This window comes from Chiloscyllium plagiosum, unplaced genomic scaffold (assembly GCF_037043375.1).
Source record: "Chiloscyllium plagiosum isolate Xiang-an unplaced genomic scaffold, Cpla_swu_hap1 HiC_scaffold_27, whole genome shotgun sequence".
Taxonomy (NCBI): Eukaryota; Metazoa; Chordata; class Chondrichthyes; order Orectolobiformes; family Hemiscylliidae; genus Chiloscyllium; species Chiloscyllium plagiosum.
In genome coordinates, this window is record NW_028270165.1 from 50,390,411 (window position 1) to 50,407,403 (window position 16,993).

Consider the following 16,993-nt stretch of genomic DNA (forward strand, 5'->3'; position numbering starts at 1 on the left):
CTGTATTGGTGGGCCGAGTGGTGAATGCGATGGATATGAAATCCATTGCGGTTTCCCCACGCAGGTGTGAACCCTGCCGACTACAGTTGAGAACTGTCGTCAAAAAGAAAGGGAGATTGCTCCACGGTTTTTTTAAAGATGCAAATCAGTGGAGGCGTTGAAATATTTCAATCACATTGGGACTGGTCGGGAATCTGCAACCCACTGCCTGTCAGGGTGGGACAAGCAGATACCCACAGAGCTGCTTTTGAGGATATGAGCCAAGTGTTTGGAAATGAGACGAGAACAGTGAGGGGCGTGAAGTCGTGGTCGAAATGAGGCAGGCACCTGAGGACAAAGGTGTTTTATTTGCCAGTGAAAGATACTGCTTCACAAATTTGGTACAATGGAAGGGAAGCAGTGACGGTGATTATCTTTGGCTGTTCACCTTGTGAATGTTCCCGTTGCTGCCCATGTCCGTATAACGTCAGAACTCTGCAGCATGGCGGCGTCAGGTCCGCACAGTGCCAGGGGCGCAATGGATGACGCATCTGACTCCACCTACCTCTTTGAAATGCAGCTCACAGCTTCTTCACACACCCCAATTAATTTTTCTCATTGTCCTGAAGCCGGCATACGGTTTGAATTCCCGATCTGCGGGAATGAGAATCTTTTCACTGTCAGTAAGTGTCCCTGAGAACATCAGAGTCACATCACAGCGCTGTCAGAGGAGGGGAAGCTGAAGGAGCCCCACACGCTGCTCACGGGCACATTTCACTTTCTCCAACTCACCGCCCCAACCACTGCGGCTTCTGGGAGTGGAAAGGGAACAAACACCAAAACCCAATCTCAGCTTTGTAAATCTTCAGGAAATAAGAAAACTAATTGTCCCTTCCAATCTTCCATCCTGGCCTGACAGCGTTGATTTTAAATGGCTGTCCAGTTAGTGCCGATTCGTTTTGGCTGAAAAAAATCTTCCTTATCTCATCCCAGCATTTCTTGCCACAGAGAACTGTGCGGCAGAGTTCATGTATAAATTTCCTTGTATGGTATTTTGTAAATAACATTCGTTCGCGGGTTGTTTGTATTTAAGGTTCACTATCTGTTGTTTAATGCTGAGAGAGTTGAGTAGTCTGGACATCATTTCACAGATGTCTTTAATGTAAAGTAATGTGGCTAGGGTTTCTGCAGACGTTGTGTCTGCTAGTGTCAGTTTGTTGATGTGAAATCGTCACACTGGGTTTATTGGGTAGGCAAAAGTGAGGACTGCAGATGCTGGAAACCAAAGGTTTGATCAGAGTGGTGCTGGAAAAGCACAGCAGGTCAGACAGCTTCCGAGGAGCAGGAAAACCGACGTTTCGGGCAAAAGCCCTTCCTCAGGAATAGAGGCAGGACGCTTCCAGGGATGACAAGATAAATTGGGGGAGGGGGGGGGGTGAGGTGGGGGGGGGGGGGGGGGCGCTGGGCCGAAGGTAGCAAAGAGTACAATAGGTGAATGGGGGTGGGGATGGAGGTGACAGGTCAGAGAGGAGGGTGGAGCGGACAGTTGAGAAGGGAGATTGGCAGGGAGGACAGGTCATGAGGACAGCGCTGAGCTGGAAGGTTGGAACTGAGGTAAGGTGGGGGGAGGGGAAATGAGAGAACTGGTGAAGTCCACATTGATGTCCTGGGGTTGAATTTATCCGAGGTGAAAGATGGGGCGTTCTTCCTTCAGGCATCGGGTGGGGAGTGAGCGGCGATGGAGGAGGCCCAGGACCTGCATGTCCTCGGCAGAGTGGGACAGGGAGTTGAGAGGGTGATGGGGTTGATTGGTGCGGGTGTCCTGGAGATTAGATTAGATTAGATTACATTAGATTACATTACAGTGTGGAAACAGGCCCTTCGGCCCAACAAGTCCACACCGACCCGCCGAAACGAAACCCACCCATACCCCTACATTTACCCCTTACCTAACACTACGGGCAATTTAGCATGGCCAATTCACCTGACCCTGCACATCTTTTGGACTGTGGGAGGAAACCGGAGCACCCGGAGGAAACCCACGCAGACACGGGGAGAACGTGCAAACTCCACACAGTCAGTCGCCTGAGGCGAGATGTTCCCTCAAGCGCTGTGACTTGACTCTGCGAGGAGTCTCCAGTCTCCCCAATGTAGAGGAGACCGCATCGGGAGCAATGGATACAAGCAATGACATTGGTGGAAGCCTTCTCACAATCGTGGCCCAGGTTCGATTTCCGGGCAGGGAAGCAATTTACATTAGAGCTGTGAGCGAGCACTGCTGTCTCCCTGGTGGTCTAGTGGTCAGGATTCGGCGCTTTCACCGCTGCGGCCCGGGTTCGATTCCCGTTCAGGGAAGTATTTCTCAGTGGATCTTTTGCCTACCCATTCTCCTTAAATGCGCTGTACAATTCCTTATTGGTCTTCGTCGTTACTGGCTACTGCAGTGTGTATTGCCTCGTTGAAATAGTGTCCTGATTCACGCTTGTTTGTCTGTGTAGGGATCATTGCTTCTGTAGCTAAGTACTTGGTTCGTGTGTGTTGTTTTCCTGTAGACGCTGTTTTGAATTTACCATTGACTGTTCGCTCTACTGTGACATCTCGAAATGGCACTTTCTTGTTGTTCTCCTCTTTTGTGAATTTTATGCCAGTAAGGATATTGTTGATGGTGTTGTAGGTTTCCTCTAATTTACTTCATTTTTTGATGACAAAAGTGTCATCACTGTGGCGGACAACAAAGTTTGGGTTGGATCGTTGGAAGGGCTGTTGGTTTGAGACTCTGCATTATTACTTCTGCTAGGAATCCTGACACTGGTGGTTTCATGGATGTTTCGTTGATTTGTTTGAGGCTTGTTACTGAATATGAAGTGGATGGTTAAGGCACAGTTCCACGAGGTGGATAGTGCTATCTTTGCTGATGCAGTTGGTGCTGTATTTGTGTCTTTGGTTCTTCGAGTAGTGTCTTCAGTTTTCTTTGGCCACGTTGATGTTAATGGATGTGAACAGGGCTGTTATGTCAAAGGACATCATTATTCCATCCTCTTCTAACTTAGTGTCTTTGGTGTTCAGGAATTCTTGGATGGAATAAATGGAGTGGCGTGAATCTTCGACTTGGTGTTTTAGTCTTCAGTGGAGGCCTTTGACTAGTCTGTATATTGGTGTTCCAAGTAGTGAGACTATGGCCTGAGGGGGGCTCCTGGTTTGAAGAGGAGGTGAACAACAACAAAGTGCCATTCTTAGATGTCACAGTAGAGCGAACAGTCAATAGGGAACTTCACACTAGCGTCTACAGAAAAAACAACACACGCAAACCAAGTGCTTAACCACCGAAGCAATCATCCCAACACCCACAAACGAAGCTGCATCAGGACATTATTTCAATGAGCCACTACACACTGCATATAGAGGATTATAAAATCATGAGGGATACGGATGAGGTGAACAACAGGTGTCCTTTCCCTCAGCTGGGGGTTTCAGGATCAGGGAGCAAATATTTTGAGGTGAGTAGAGAAAGATTTTATAAAGACAGAACAAGGATCGTTTTTAAGAGAGTGGTCTGAGTGCAGAATGAACGTCCAGAAGAAGTCATAGAGTCACAGAGATGTACAGCACAGAAACAGACTGTTTGGTCCAACTTGTCCATGCCGACCAACTATCCCAACCCAATCTCGTCCCACCTGACAGCACACGGCCCCATATCCCTCCAAACCCTTCCTATTCATATACCTAACCAAATGCCTTTTAAATGTTGCAATCGTACTAGACTTCACCACTTCCTCTGGCAGTTCATTCAATAAACGTACAATCCTCTGCGTGAAAACGTTGCCCCTTAGATCTCTTTTGTATCTTTCCCCTCTTATGCTAAACCCATGCCCTCTCGTTCTGGAATCCCTACACCCCTGGGAAAAGACTTTGTCTATTTATCCTATCCATACCCCTCATGATTTTATACACGTACAGTTACAACGTTTAAAAGACATTTGGATAAGTACATGAATATGAAAGGTTCGAAGGTTTATGGGCCAAACACTGGTAGGTGGGACGAGTTTAGTTTGAGAACATACTCAGCATGGACGAGTTGGATGAAGGGTCTGTTCAGTGCTGTCATACTCTGTGACCGACCTGTACTGGTCTTAAAACCATTTTCTTACCTCCACCCCATAACCATCCACTTCTTTGTTGTTCAAAACTCAGATGAATTTAGCCTTGAATATGTTCAATGACCCCACTTCTGAACTGAATTCCTCTTCGTAATATACCACTTGCCTTGCTCATTGCCTGCTGCATCTGCCCGACAACTGGCATTGACTGGTGTGGAGGGACTCTGAGACCCCTTTGTACATCAATACATCATTCCTGATGAAGGGCTTGTGTCCGAAACGTTCACTGTCCTGCTCCTCAGATGCTACCTGACCTGTTCTGCTTTTCCAGTGCCACATTTTTCGACTTTCACCTCTAGTCCTCACTTTCTCCACATTCCAATATATCACCATTTAAACAATGCACTGCTTTTTTTTAAAACAGCCAAGACGATAACTTCACATTGCGGCACTGCACTTGCCATGTGTTTGCCAATTGAGACACAGACCTGGACCAACTTCGGGAAGAGGCAAAACACTGAGTTCTGAACAAAAACCGTAACACACTCAAAACGTCGGCTCTGTTTACCTTCCCACAGATGCAGCTCGACCCGTTGGCTTTCTGCAGTATTCGCTGTGTTTGAACTGAGAGAAGACAATGGTAATTCTGGGCGGGGCAGGTTGAATTATGAATTGAATAGTAGTTTCCTCAACGAGACTGTGCTCGTGATGCTCAGACCTGTCTATGTGGTGCAATTGGTTAGCGCGTTCGGCTCGTAAACTGACGGTTCATGGTTCGAGACCACCCAGGGACGGCATGTTTGTTGTTCACGCTCCAACCGCTTTCTTGACCGCAAAGTTGCGCGTTTTAATGGTGTCAGGAAAATGTTTCCCAAACGGAAATCTTTTCCACTGAGGAAGCACAAAGGGGTTTCTGAATTGATTGAATTTCTAACGTAAAGGAATGCGGATGCTGACAGTCCGAGACAGAAAGCGAAACTGCTGGAGCAACTCAGTAGGTTTGGCTGTACCTGGATGAGGAAAAAAAAAGTTCTGAAATGTTGTCTCTGATTCTCTTTCTACAGATGCTGCTTGACCTGCTGAGTTGCTCCTGCAATTTCTGTATTTCTTTTTAACTGAACGTCCATTTCATCTTTCAGACTCGCCATGTGCAGATATTTAACCCTTTCGAAACCTGTGAAATGATTGGATTCAAACAAACTCTGCAATGATTCACTCTTTCTCAGCTCCACAGGCAGAGAGACCTGGGAAATGAAGCTGTCAGTGTGGTTCTGTATTGGTGGGCCGAGTGGTGAATGCGATGGACTTGAAATCCATTGCGGGTTTCCCACGCAGGTGTGAACCCTGCCGACTACAGTTGAGAACTGTCTTCAAAAGGAAAGGGAGATTGCTCCACGGCATTTTTAAAGATGCAAACCAGTGGAGGGGTTGAAATATTTCAATCACATTGGGACTGGTCGGGAATCTGCAACCCACTGCCTGTCAGGGTGGAACAAGAGATACCCGCAGAGCTGCTTTTGAGGATATGAGCCAAGTGTTTGGAAATGAGACGAGAACAGTGAGGGGCGTGAAGTCGTGGTCGAAATGAAGCAGGCACCTGAGGACAAAAGTGTTTTATTTGCCAGTGAAAGATACTGTTTCACAAAGTTGAGTCGATGGAAGGGAAGCAGTGACGGTGATTATCTTTGGCTGTTTACCTCTACCTCAAAAATTCGGCAGAATTTTAGAGTCACAATGAAAAGAAGTAAAAGTGACATTAGGAAGAACGTTGTCGTTACAGGGAGTGGTTAGGGTCAGTACGTCCCTGTCTGTCATTGACAAAGAGGAAGATTCAATGGACACAAAAGGGAATTCGGTGGTCACGTTCAGATGTGCAGATTTACGCTGAGAAGGCGAGAGAATGAAACGAATAGAGACACACGTTTACTTATGTGTAGAACCAGCAGAGCGAAGGTGGGCCGCATGGCCTCCGTCTGCGCTGTGACACATGTTGTGATTCAGTGTGAAATCACAGTTCGACCAACAGAATGTGGGAATTTAGAAATAAGTTTATATTTACACAGCCTCCATACATCCGCGAAACAGCATATTACACGACAGCAGTGGAGGTCTTTGACATCAGGCTCGAACGTGCCTGCCGCGTGCCAGACGAAAACCTGAAGTGTTCTGTGGAAGGGCCGCAAGGCTTGGCAGCAGAGTGGCGCAGCGGGAGCGTGCTGGGCCCATAACCGATGGATCGAAACCGTCGTCTGCTTGTTGTCCAATGTCACCTCGAGCTGCTTTCCTTAAGATCGGTGCTCTCTTCTGCAAGCTGCCTGCCTTTGCGTCTACTTACCGAGTGTCCAAATGTAGCATATCGATGCACTCGCCAAATCCACTCAACTCATGTGGCAAGATTTTTGAGGTCTCAGTGGTAGTCTGTACTTCGTCTGTTTCCTCTGAACTGAATCGCAAACCCAGTTCTCTGCGATGCCAATCAGCTGGTAAAGTTGAAACACATGCCTTGCGGTTTTGTCCATTCCTTGCAGTAATTCGCCACCCTGGTTCAGACGAGAATGACAAGCATGTTAGAAACCGCATCACGACTCAGACATAGTCCCCTACAATTAGGACGTATCCCACCGATTGTGAATAACCTCAGAGAGAGAGACAAGTGGCAGACAGTCGCCGTGGACTCGATGGGCTTCTGTCTGCGCGAGAATGATGCCATCCCACTGCCTGTCTCTGGGACAGAGAGGCTGAGGGAGCAAAACTGGTTCATTTTTAACCGTCCCTTCCGTGTTGGACTGCCTGCAGTCCCTCAGCTCAGAGCCGTGGGGATGACTCTCAGTGAGTGAAGGTTTCACTCGGATTCTCTTCATCTGGGACACTTGGGGCTCAGATGTTAACTGCTGCGCGGTCGCAGCAAAGAAAGCGATGCCCACTTTGCAACAGACTTTCCGTAAGATCGCTGCGTGAAGACGATTTCTGAACACCAAGAAGGCTGCACAGCAATGTGAATTTACCTGGGCGAAGAGTTCTCGGTGTCCATTTCTTTTTGTCCTGCCAGTAAAGCATCTTTCTATCTCTCCGATAATAGACCCTTGGAGAAAGTTCACAATCAAAGTTGTTCATGTTCCCCGCATTAATGTAACTGACACCTCTCACCCCAAGGGTTTCAGAGAGAGAGAGTGAGAGAACAGAAGAGCGAATGGAATCTCCCCGCCCCCCGCCCTACACCCCGTCCCATCCCCCAGAACAACGTGGAAGTAGAAATAAAATGGTTTCATTATCCACCAGTGGAGATAGTCCAGTTCCGGGGGATCAGACAAAGTGGGCATTCTGCCCCGGGGGCAGAATGACAAGCAGATGTTCTGGAAACGCTTTGCTGATTGCAATTCTTGCAGCAATGTGGAATGTACTTCACACTGAGCAAGTTTCAGCTGGCTCAGAGTCTCCGATGTACATTGCTGTGTTTGCCGCCAGCTCAGAGAGAGAACAATAGGTTCCACTCTTCCTTCACTCGCAACACCCCACACCCACCTCCCACAGTGCCAAGGCACTTTCCCCTGCAACCGCCGAATGTGTAACACCTGCCCATTTACCTGCTCCCTCCTGAATATCCAAGGGCTCAAACATACCTGCCAGGTGAAGCAGCACTTTTGCTACAACCTAGTCCACTGCATTCGCTGCTCACAGTGTCGTTTCCCCAATGTAGCATGAAGCATAAACTAGGTGACTGCTTTGCAGAACATCCCGGTTCTGCCCGCAGAAATAAAGGCCCTGACCTTGCGGTTGCCTGCCACTTTAACACATCACCCTGTTCCCTGGCCAACATCTCTTTCTCAGGCTTGCAGCAGTGTTCTAGCTCCAGATGAAAGAACACCTCATTTTCCACTTGGAGACCATACAGCCCTCCGGTCTTCAATATCGAGTTCCATAACTTTAGGGCCTGAACTCCCCCATGTCCTTGACCCCTACCACACAAACGACTCCTTGTTATCACCTCGTCTGCTATGACACACTACGTATTGTTAGCCGCTAACAGTCTCCATTAACAGTCATTCGCCCTCTCACGCGGATCGTTATTCACTCCTACGTCCTTCCTATTGTTCTCTCTCTGAGCTGGCGGCAAACACAGCAAAGTACATCGGAGACACTGAGCCAGCTGAAACTTGCTCAGTGTGAAGTACATACCACGTTGCACCAAGAATTGCAAGCAGCAAAGCGTTTCCAGAGCATGTGCTTGTCATTCTGTCCCCGGGGCGCTGATATTTGTCTCATCCCCAGGAACTGGACTACCTCCACTGGTGGATAATTAAACCATTTTATTTCTACTTGCACGTTGTTCTGGGGGTGGGACGAGGTGTAGGGTCGGGGGCGGGTCGAGTCCATTCGCTCTTCTGCTCTCTCTCTCTCTCTCTCTGAAACCCTTAGGGTCTGAGGTGTCAGTTACATTAATGCGGGGAACATGAACAACTTTGATTGTGAACTTTCTCCAAGGGTCTGTTATTGTGGAGATAGAAAGATGCTGTTTTGGCAGGACAGAAAGAAATGGACACCGAGGACTCTTCGCCCAGGTAAATTTACATTGTTGTGCAGCCTTCTTGGTGTTCAGGAATCGTCTTCACGCAGCAATCTTACGGAAAGTCTATTGCAAAGTGGGCATCGCTTTCTTTGCTGCGACAGCACAGCAGTTAACATCTGAGCCCCAAGTGTCCCAGATGAAGAGAATCCGAGTGAAACCTTCACTCACTGAGAGTCATCCCCATGGCCCTGAGCTGAGGGACTGCAGGCAGTCCAACACGGAAGGGACGGTTAAAAATGAACCAGTTTTGCTCCCTCAGCCTCTCTGTCCCAGAGACAGGCAGTGGGACGGCATAAACACGTAGCATCATTCTCGCGCAGACAGAAGCCGTTCAGCCCATCGAGTCCACGGCGATTCTCTGTCACTTGCCTCTCTCTGAAGTTATTCACAATTGGTGATCTGTCCTAATCGTGGGGGAATGTGTTTGAGTCGTAATGCGGTTTCTGACAAGCCGACCGTTTTATCATTCACGTCCGAACCGGCATGGCGAATTACTGCAGGGAATGGACAAAAACGTAAGGCATGTGTTTCAACTTTATCAGCTCATTGACATCTCAGAAAAGTGGTTTTACAATTCACTTCAGAGGAACTCGACGGAGAACAGGAGAAGACCACTCAGACCTCCAGAAGCGAGTCACTTCGCCTGCATGAATTTGGCGAGTCGGTCAGTACGATACATGTCACTCAGACACTCGAAGTTTTGGGGAGCAGATGCAAAGGAAAGATATAGAACAGAGACTCACGACAAAGGAAAGCTGCTCAAGGAGAGTTTGAGCAATAGCAATAGAGGATGTTCTCGAGCTATGGGCCTCTGGGTTGTGGGGCCCGCACGATTTCGTTGCGTCACTCTGTGTTTAGTATGCCGTGCGTTTTCTCAGAACCCTTCAGCTTTTCGACAGTCATCTGGCATGCACGTTCCAGACTCATATCAAAGATCTCCACTGCTGTTATGTAATATACTGCTGCGCAGAGGTGTGGAGGCTGTGTTAATATGAACATTCTGTTCGTCGAACATGACCACCGAATTCAATTTTGTGTCCATTGAATCTGCCACTTTATCACTGTCAGACAGGGATTTACTGACCCTAACCATTCCTTGTACGAAAACGTTCTTCCGAATGTCACTTTTACTTCTTTTCCTCATGAATTTAAAACGCTGCCGAATCGTTCTCGATCCTTTCAGGCGTGGAAACACTTTCACGACATTGTTTCCAATCTCTAGTCCCCTCATGACTTGGAAAACTTGCCACGCCGGATTTCAAACTTCTGTTTTCCGAGGAGAGCTGTCCCAATTTTCCAAACTACCTTCATCGCTGACCTTCCTCAAACACGGGACCACTCACGTCAACCTGTTCAACGCTATCTCCAATCATTTCACTTCCCCGATTCCTGCCCCATTCGTACTCCAGGGAGCCCAGCCTCGTTTAACGAAGGTGCCTTTTGAGAAGTTTAATCGGGCATTTTTGCACAAGTCAAGAAAGCCGGGATCTCTCGCAAGTCTACCCGTTAGAAGACCCAATGCGAGAATCATACCCCTAGATCAACGAGCCACAGGCCGCTGGCTCCAGCACCTCCTGAACCAGCTGAGACTTGCTCAGTGTGAAATACATTCGCCATTGTTCTCAGAATTGCAAGCAGCAAAAGAGTTTCCAGAACAGTGCTTCTCATTCTGTCTCCCTGCTCATTTTGTTCATTTTCAAATTAACAAAACCAGCAGGTCTAGTCCATCTGTGGAGAGAAAGGAGAGATGATGTTTTGAGCCCAACGATCCGTCTTCGGAACTGATGGAATGAGTGGGCGGGTAAAGATATTGGAAGAAGGTGGACAGGTTCTAAAATGATTGAACTCGGCGTTGGGTCCTGAAGGTAGCACGGTCTCTCAGGAGAAAATGAGGTTCCGCTCTTCCAGCTCGCGCTGTGCCTTGTGGGAGCACTGCAGCAAATCAGAGACTGAAATGGTGTCATGGGAACACAGTGGGAAGTTGAAGTGACAGGAAACTGGAAGCTAACGGTCTATGGGAGAAAGGACACAGAACGGGGGATGTGCTACAAAAGTGTACAGAAAAGCCACACCCCCAGACTAGACCCTGAACTACAACCATCAAAACACAGACAAGAGAAGCTGCATTAGGACGCTGTTCCAAAGGGTGACTACACACTGCAGCACTGCCGACCTGTGAAAGGAAGAAGAACACGTCTACAGAGGCTTCACCAGGAACGGATATCCCCGCAACTTCATCCACAAGGGCCGAGCAGACAAACAACGAGACAAGGATCTGCCACGACCCAACACACTCACCACTTTACCTTATATAATAAACCTCACAGAACTTACAGCCAGACATCTCCGACCACTCGGATTCATGACAGCCCATAAACTGACAGCTACGCTCAGACAACAACTCACCAGAACAAAAGACTCAACCACATCATGTGGAAAACAAATATAGTTTACAAGCTTCCATGCAAAGGCTGCACGAAAAGTCGACAGTACAGGACAAACAGGCAGACAACTAGCAATCTGTAACCATGAACAACATCTACCCATTAAACACTATCTCTGGTACCCACACAAACACAGATGACAAGGACGATAAAATCGACTGGGACAGCACAACGGTCATAGTACATCTAAACAGAGGTCAGCCAGAGAAATTCAACAAACACGGCACTCATCCACGGACTCCACCAATAAACACATTGACATATGCCTATCACTGCAGCGAACAATCAGAACGGTCAAACAAAAGCAGCAGAAACAGAACCAAATACATTCCAGAAGACACAGTACAGCAGCGCTTCACAGGTGGGTCCAACGCACTGAAGATCTCAACTAGACAGAGGATGTAACGCCTGCAAATCAACTTCCCAGCTCGGCGAGCTGCGACAATCAGCAGCCGAGTTACAAAGCTTGCCGCAAATCTTGAACGGAAGTGTTATTCCTGCCGAAATTTGAGAGCATCCTGTTTATGTCACTCAGTTCCTGCAAGCAAAAACTTTGTTGTGATTCTGCTCGCCGAGCTGGGAATTTGTGTTGCAAACGTTTCGTCCCCTGTCTAGGTGACATCCTCAGTGCTTGGGAGGCTCCTGTGAAGCGCTTCTGTGCTGTTTCTCCGGCATTTTTTGTGATCTGTATTAGATTAGATTACTTACAGTGTGGAAACATGCCCTTTGGGCCCAATAAGTCCACACCGAACCGCCCAGACCCATTCCCCTACATTTACCGCTGCACCTAACACTACGGGCATTTTTTTTTAGCATGGCCAATTCACCTCACCGACACATCTTTGCGACTGTGGGAGGAAACCCACGCAAACACGGGGAGAATGTGCAAACTCCACACAGTCAGTTACCTGAGGCAGGAATTGAACCCGGGTCTCTGGCGCTGTGAGGCAGCAGTGCAAACCACTTTGCCACTGTGCTGCCGTGCCACTTCCGGTTGTCAGTTCCAGCTGTCCGCTGCAGTGGCCGGTATATTGGGTACAGGTCGATGTGCTTGTTGATAGAATATGTGCATGAGTGCCACGCCTCTAGGAATTCCCTGGCTGTTCTCTGTTTTGGCTTGTCCGAGAATAGTAGTGTTGTCCCAGTCAAACTCATGTTGCTTGTCATCTGAGAGAGATCCCGGGTTCAAATCGCCGTTTCGGACGTGAATGACAAGACGGTCCGCATGTCAGAAACCGCATCCCGGGGACAGAAAGACAAGCAGATGTTCTGAAAACTCTTTGCTGCTGGCAATTCTTGGAGCAATGTGGAATGTACTTCACACTGAGCAAGTTTCAGCTGGCTCAGAGTCTCCAGTGTACATTGCTCTCTTTCCCGCCAGCTCTTTCCAATTCACTCAATGTCGGCTTTAGCAGCTTTCCCGTATAACGGCGCACTGTTGTGCACCTCGCCTTCTCATCTGCTTCCCAAAAAACTTCGACGTAAATATTTCACATTGATGCACAGGCCCAATGTGCACAGTTGAGATGACACACTCGTGGAGGTCTGCGGGGTCTTCTCCTGTTCTCTGTACCCCATGTTGAGGAGGGCAATGCTTGTCACTGGTCACTCTGGTGTCAGAGAAAAGTTTAGAAAGAAAACAGTTTAATTTTCTGCCAGTAGAGAGGGCCCGGTTCCTGGGGACGGGCAACCGGCAGCAGAGACAGAATGAGAAGCAGCTGTTCATAGAGTCATAGAGATGTACAGCATGGAAACAGACCCTTCGGTCCAACCCGTCCATGTCGATCAGATATCCCACCCCAATCTAGTCCCACCTGCCAGCACCCAGCCCATACACCTCCAAACCCTTCCTATTCATATATCTATCCAAACGCCTCTTAAATTTTGCAATTGTAGCAGCCTCCGCCACTTTCTCTGGCAGCTCATTCCATACACGCACCACCCTCTGCGTGAAAATGTTGCCCCTTAGGTCTCTCTTATATCTTTCCCCTCTCACCCTCAATCTATGCCCTCTAGTTCTTGACTCCCCGACCCCAGGGAAAGGACTTTGCCTATTTATCCTATCCATGCCCCTCATAATTTTGTAAACTTCCATAAAGTCACCCTTCAGCCTCCGACGTTCCAGAGAAAACAGCCCCTGCCTGTTCAATGTCAACTATACTTCACTCTGATCAGACTCAGCCGGTTAAAGAGGTAGAGCGGGGGCGCAGGCGCGCTGACGTTGTGGTTCGTTGGTCTAGGGGTATGATTCTCGCTTTGGGTCTTCGACGACGTGGACGTGCGAGAGATCCCGGGTTCAAATCCCGGACAAGCCCGCGTTTCATGACTTGTGCAAACGTGCCTGTTTAATTTTCTCAAAAAAGCACCTTCGTTAAACGAGTTTGGGATCCCTGGCGAATCAATGGGACAGAAAGCAGCGAAGTGAAATGATTGGCGATACCGTTGAATAGGTTGACGTGAGTGGTGCGGTGTTTGAGGGCTGTCAGCGATGAGGGTCGATTGGAAATTTGGGACAGCTCTCTTCAGAGAACAGAAGTTTGAAATCTCGCCCCATTGAAGCTTGCGAAGTCCAGACAGAGAAAGTAATGTAGTCAAAATGCTCCCACACCTGAAAGGATCGGCAACGATTCGGCAGAGTTTTAAAGTCATGAGGAAAAGAACCAAAAGTGACATTAGGAAGAACGCTTTCGTACAAGGAGTGGTTGGGATCAGTAAAGCCCTAACTGACACTGACAAAGAGGCAGATTCATTAGACGCAAACGGGAATCCGGTGGTCATGTTTAAAGTAACAATGTGCAGAATCACATGGAGAAGGCAAGAGAATGATACGAATCGAGACCCACGTTCACTTACTGTGTCGACCCAGCAGAGCGATGGCGGGCCGCATGGCGTCTATTCAGAGTGAAATCACAGTTCGACCAACAGAATTTGGGAAGTTAGAAAAAGTTTGTATTTACACAGCCTCCATACGTCTGCGCAACACCATATAAGACGACAGCAGTGGAGATCTTTGACATCAGTCTCGAACGTGCATGCCACGTGCCAGACGAAAGGCTGAAGGGACCTGTGGAAATGGGCGGGCATAAGAGCAGAGTGGCGCAGCGGGAGCGTGCTGGGCCCATAACCCAGAGGTCGATGGATATAAACCATCCTCTGCTATTGTTCAGTGTCTCCTTGAGCGACTTTTCTTTGTGATGGCTCTCTGTTCAGCATTGAGACGTCCTGCGTGTCTGAATGCCCCGTATCATACCGATACTGTCGCGAAACTCATACCGTTCAAGTAACGTGCATTTGGAGGTCTGAGTGGTCTTCTCCTGTTCTTCGTCGGTTTCCTATGAACTGAATCGCAAACCCACTTCTCTGAGATGCCAATGAGCTGAGACGCATACCTAGTGATTTCGTGCGTTCCCTGCCATAATTCGCCTCGCCGGTTTGGACGTGAATGACAAGAGGATCAGCATGTCAGAAACTGTATCACCACTCAGACACAGTCCCTTAGTATTCGGACAGATATCACTGATTGTGAATAACCTCAGAGAGAGACACGTGGCAGAGAGTCGTCGTGGACACGATGGGCTGGAGCGCCTCTGTCGGCGGGAGAACGATGGTACGTGTTTATGCCGTCCCGCTGCCTGTCTATGGGACAGAGAGGCTGAGGGAGCGACAATGGTTCATTTAACCGTCCCTTCCGTGTTGGACTGCCTGCAGTCCCGCAGCTCATTGCCGTGGGGCTGACTCTCAGTGAGTGAAGGTTTCACTCGGATTCTCTTCATCTGGGGCACTTCGGCTCAGATGTTAACTGCTGCACGGTCGCAGCGATGAAAGCGATGCCCACTTTGCGAGAGATTTTCTGTAAGATTGCTGCGTGAAGACGAATTCTGAACACCAAGCAGGCTGCACAACAATGTACTCATATGAATGTACTTGAGGGAAGAGTCCTCGGTGTCCATTTCTCTCTGCCCCACCAGCACAGCATCTTTCTATCTCTCTGATAACAGACGTTTGGAGGAAATTCACAATCAAAGTTACTCACTTCCCACTCATTAGATTACTTACAGTGTGGAAACAGGCCCTTCGGCCCAACAAGTTCACACTGATCCGCCGAAGCCCAACTCACCCATACCCCTACATTTACCCCTTACCTAACACTACGGGGAATTTAGCATGACCAATTCACCTGACCTGCACATCTTTGGAATGTGGGAGGAAACCGGAGCACCCGGAGGAAACCCACGCAGATACGGGGAGAACCTGCAAACTCCACACAGTCAGTCGCCTGAGGCGGGAATTTAACTCGGGTCTCTAGCGCTGTGAGGCAGCAGTGCTAACCACTGTGCCACCGTGCCGCCCACAAAGTGTAAGTGATACCTCTCACCCCAAGGGATTGGGAGTTAAAGAGCAGAAGAGCGAATGGACTCTTCCGTCCCTCCAGAAAAGCGGACAAGTAGAAACAAATTGGTTTAATTATCCGCCAGTGGAGATAGACCAGTTCCTGGGGATGAGACAAATATCAGCGCCCCGTGGTCAGAATGACAAGCAGATGTTCTGGAAACACTTTGCTGCTAGCAATTCTTGGAGCAATGTGGAATGTATTTCACACTGAGCAAGTTTCAGCTGGCTCAGAGTCTCTAGTGTACATTGCTCTCTGAGTTTATATTTGCACATCGGCGACATGTCTGCACAACAGCACATGACACTACAGCAGTGAAGATCTTTTGATGTCATTCTCGAACAGGCAAGTCACACGCCATATGGAAAGCTGAATACTTCTCTGGAAAAGCTACCGTGCAATGCAGGAGAATGGCACAACGGGTGCATGCTGGGATCATAACCCAGAAGCGAAACCATTTTCTCCTGCTCACCTAATGTCTTTAGTAGCTTTCCCGTATAACGGCGCTCTGTTCTTTTCCTTGCCATGTCATTTGTTTCCTAAAACTTCGGGTATCTGAGCTCAATATATCACATCGATACACAAGTGAAATTCACACAATTGCGCTGGCACCCTTGTGGAGCTCTGAGTTGTCTTGTCCTGGTCTCTGTCGGTGTGTCTCATGTGAAACCTCTTCTCTCAGACGGCAATGAACCGGTGAAATTGAAACACATGACTTGCTGTTTTAGTCCATTTCCCGCAGTAAAGAAACCAACGGTGTAAGAAAAGACTTCCTGCAGGATTGTTGTGTTAAGACAAATTCTGAGCACCAAGCAGGCTGCACAAAAATGCACTGATATCAATTTACCTGAGGGAAGAGTCTCCGGTGTCCATTTCTCTCTGTCCCGACAGCACAGCATCTTTCTATCTCTCCATTAACAGGACCTTTGGAACAAATTCAAAGTTGCCCATTTCCTACGCATGTCTGTAACTGACTTCTCCTGCCTCACGTAATAGTGTGAGAGAGCAGAAGAGTGAATGGGCTCTGCCTTCCACCAGCACAGCTTGCAAGTAGAAACGAAATGGTTCAATTATCCACCAGTGGAGAGAGCCCGGTCACTGGGGACAGGACAAACAGCAGCGTCCTGGAAGCAGCGACACAGATTGAGAAGCAGATGTTCTTGAAACTCTTCCCTACTTGCAATTCTGGGAGCAATGCACAATGTATTTCGTACTGAGCAGGTCTCAGCTGCTTCCGGAGGTGGCTGCACCCATGGCTGGTGGCTCGTTAGTCTGGGATATGATTCTAGCTTTTGGGTCTTCGAGCATATGCAGCCGTGTGAGAATTCTTGGGTTCCAATCCCAGGAGAACCATCATTCCTTAAATTGACCTGAGCAAAAATACCCGATGAATTTTCTCAAAAAGCCGCTTCGTTAAATAAGATCGGACGGCCTGAATTAGGGACGGTGCAGAGCTGCCATTGCAGTGAACACGGCGAAGGGAAACACTTGTTCAAAGTGAGAACAAGTATTGCAG

The 16,993-nt window shown here is 48.4% G+C and overlaps 1 non-coding gene across 1 annotated transcript; it reads left to right on the top strand.

The window, feature by feature from the left end:
• Nucleotides 1–2,262: 2,262 nt before the first annotated feature.
• trnae-uuc (transfer RNA glutamic acid (anticodon UUC)) lies at nt 2,263–2,334 on the top strand. The gene has a single exon. It is a non-coding gene; the product is annotated as a tRNA-Glu (tRNA).
• Nucleotides 2,335–16,993: the final 14,659 nt, after the last annotated feature.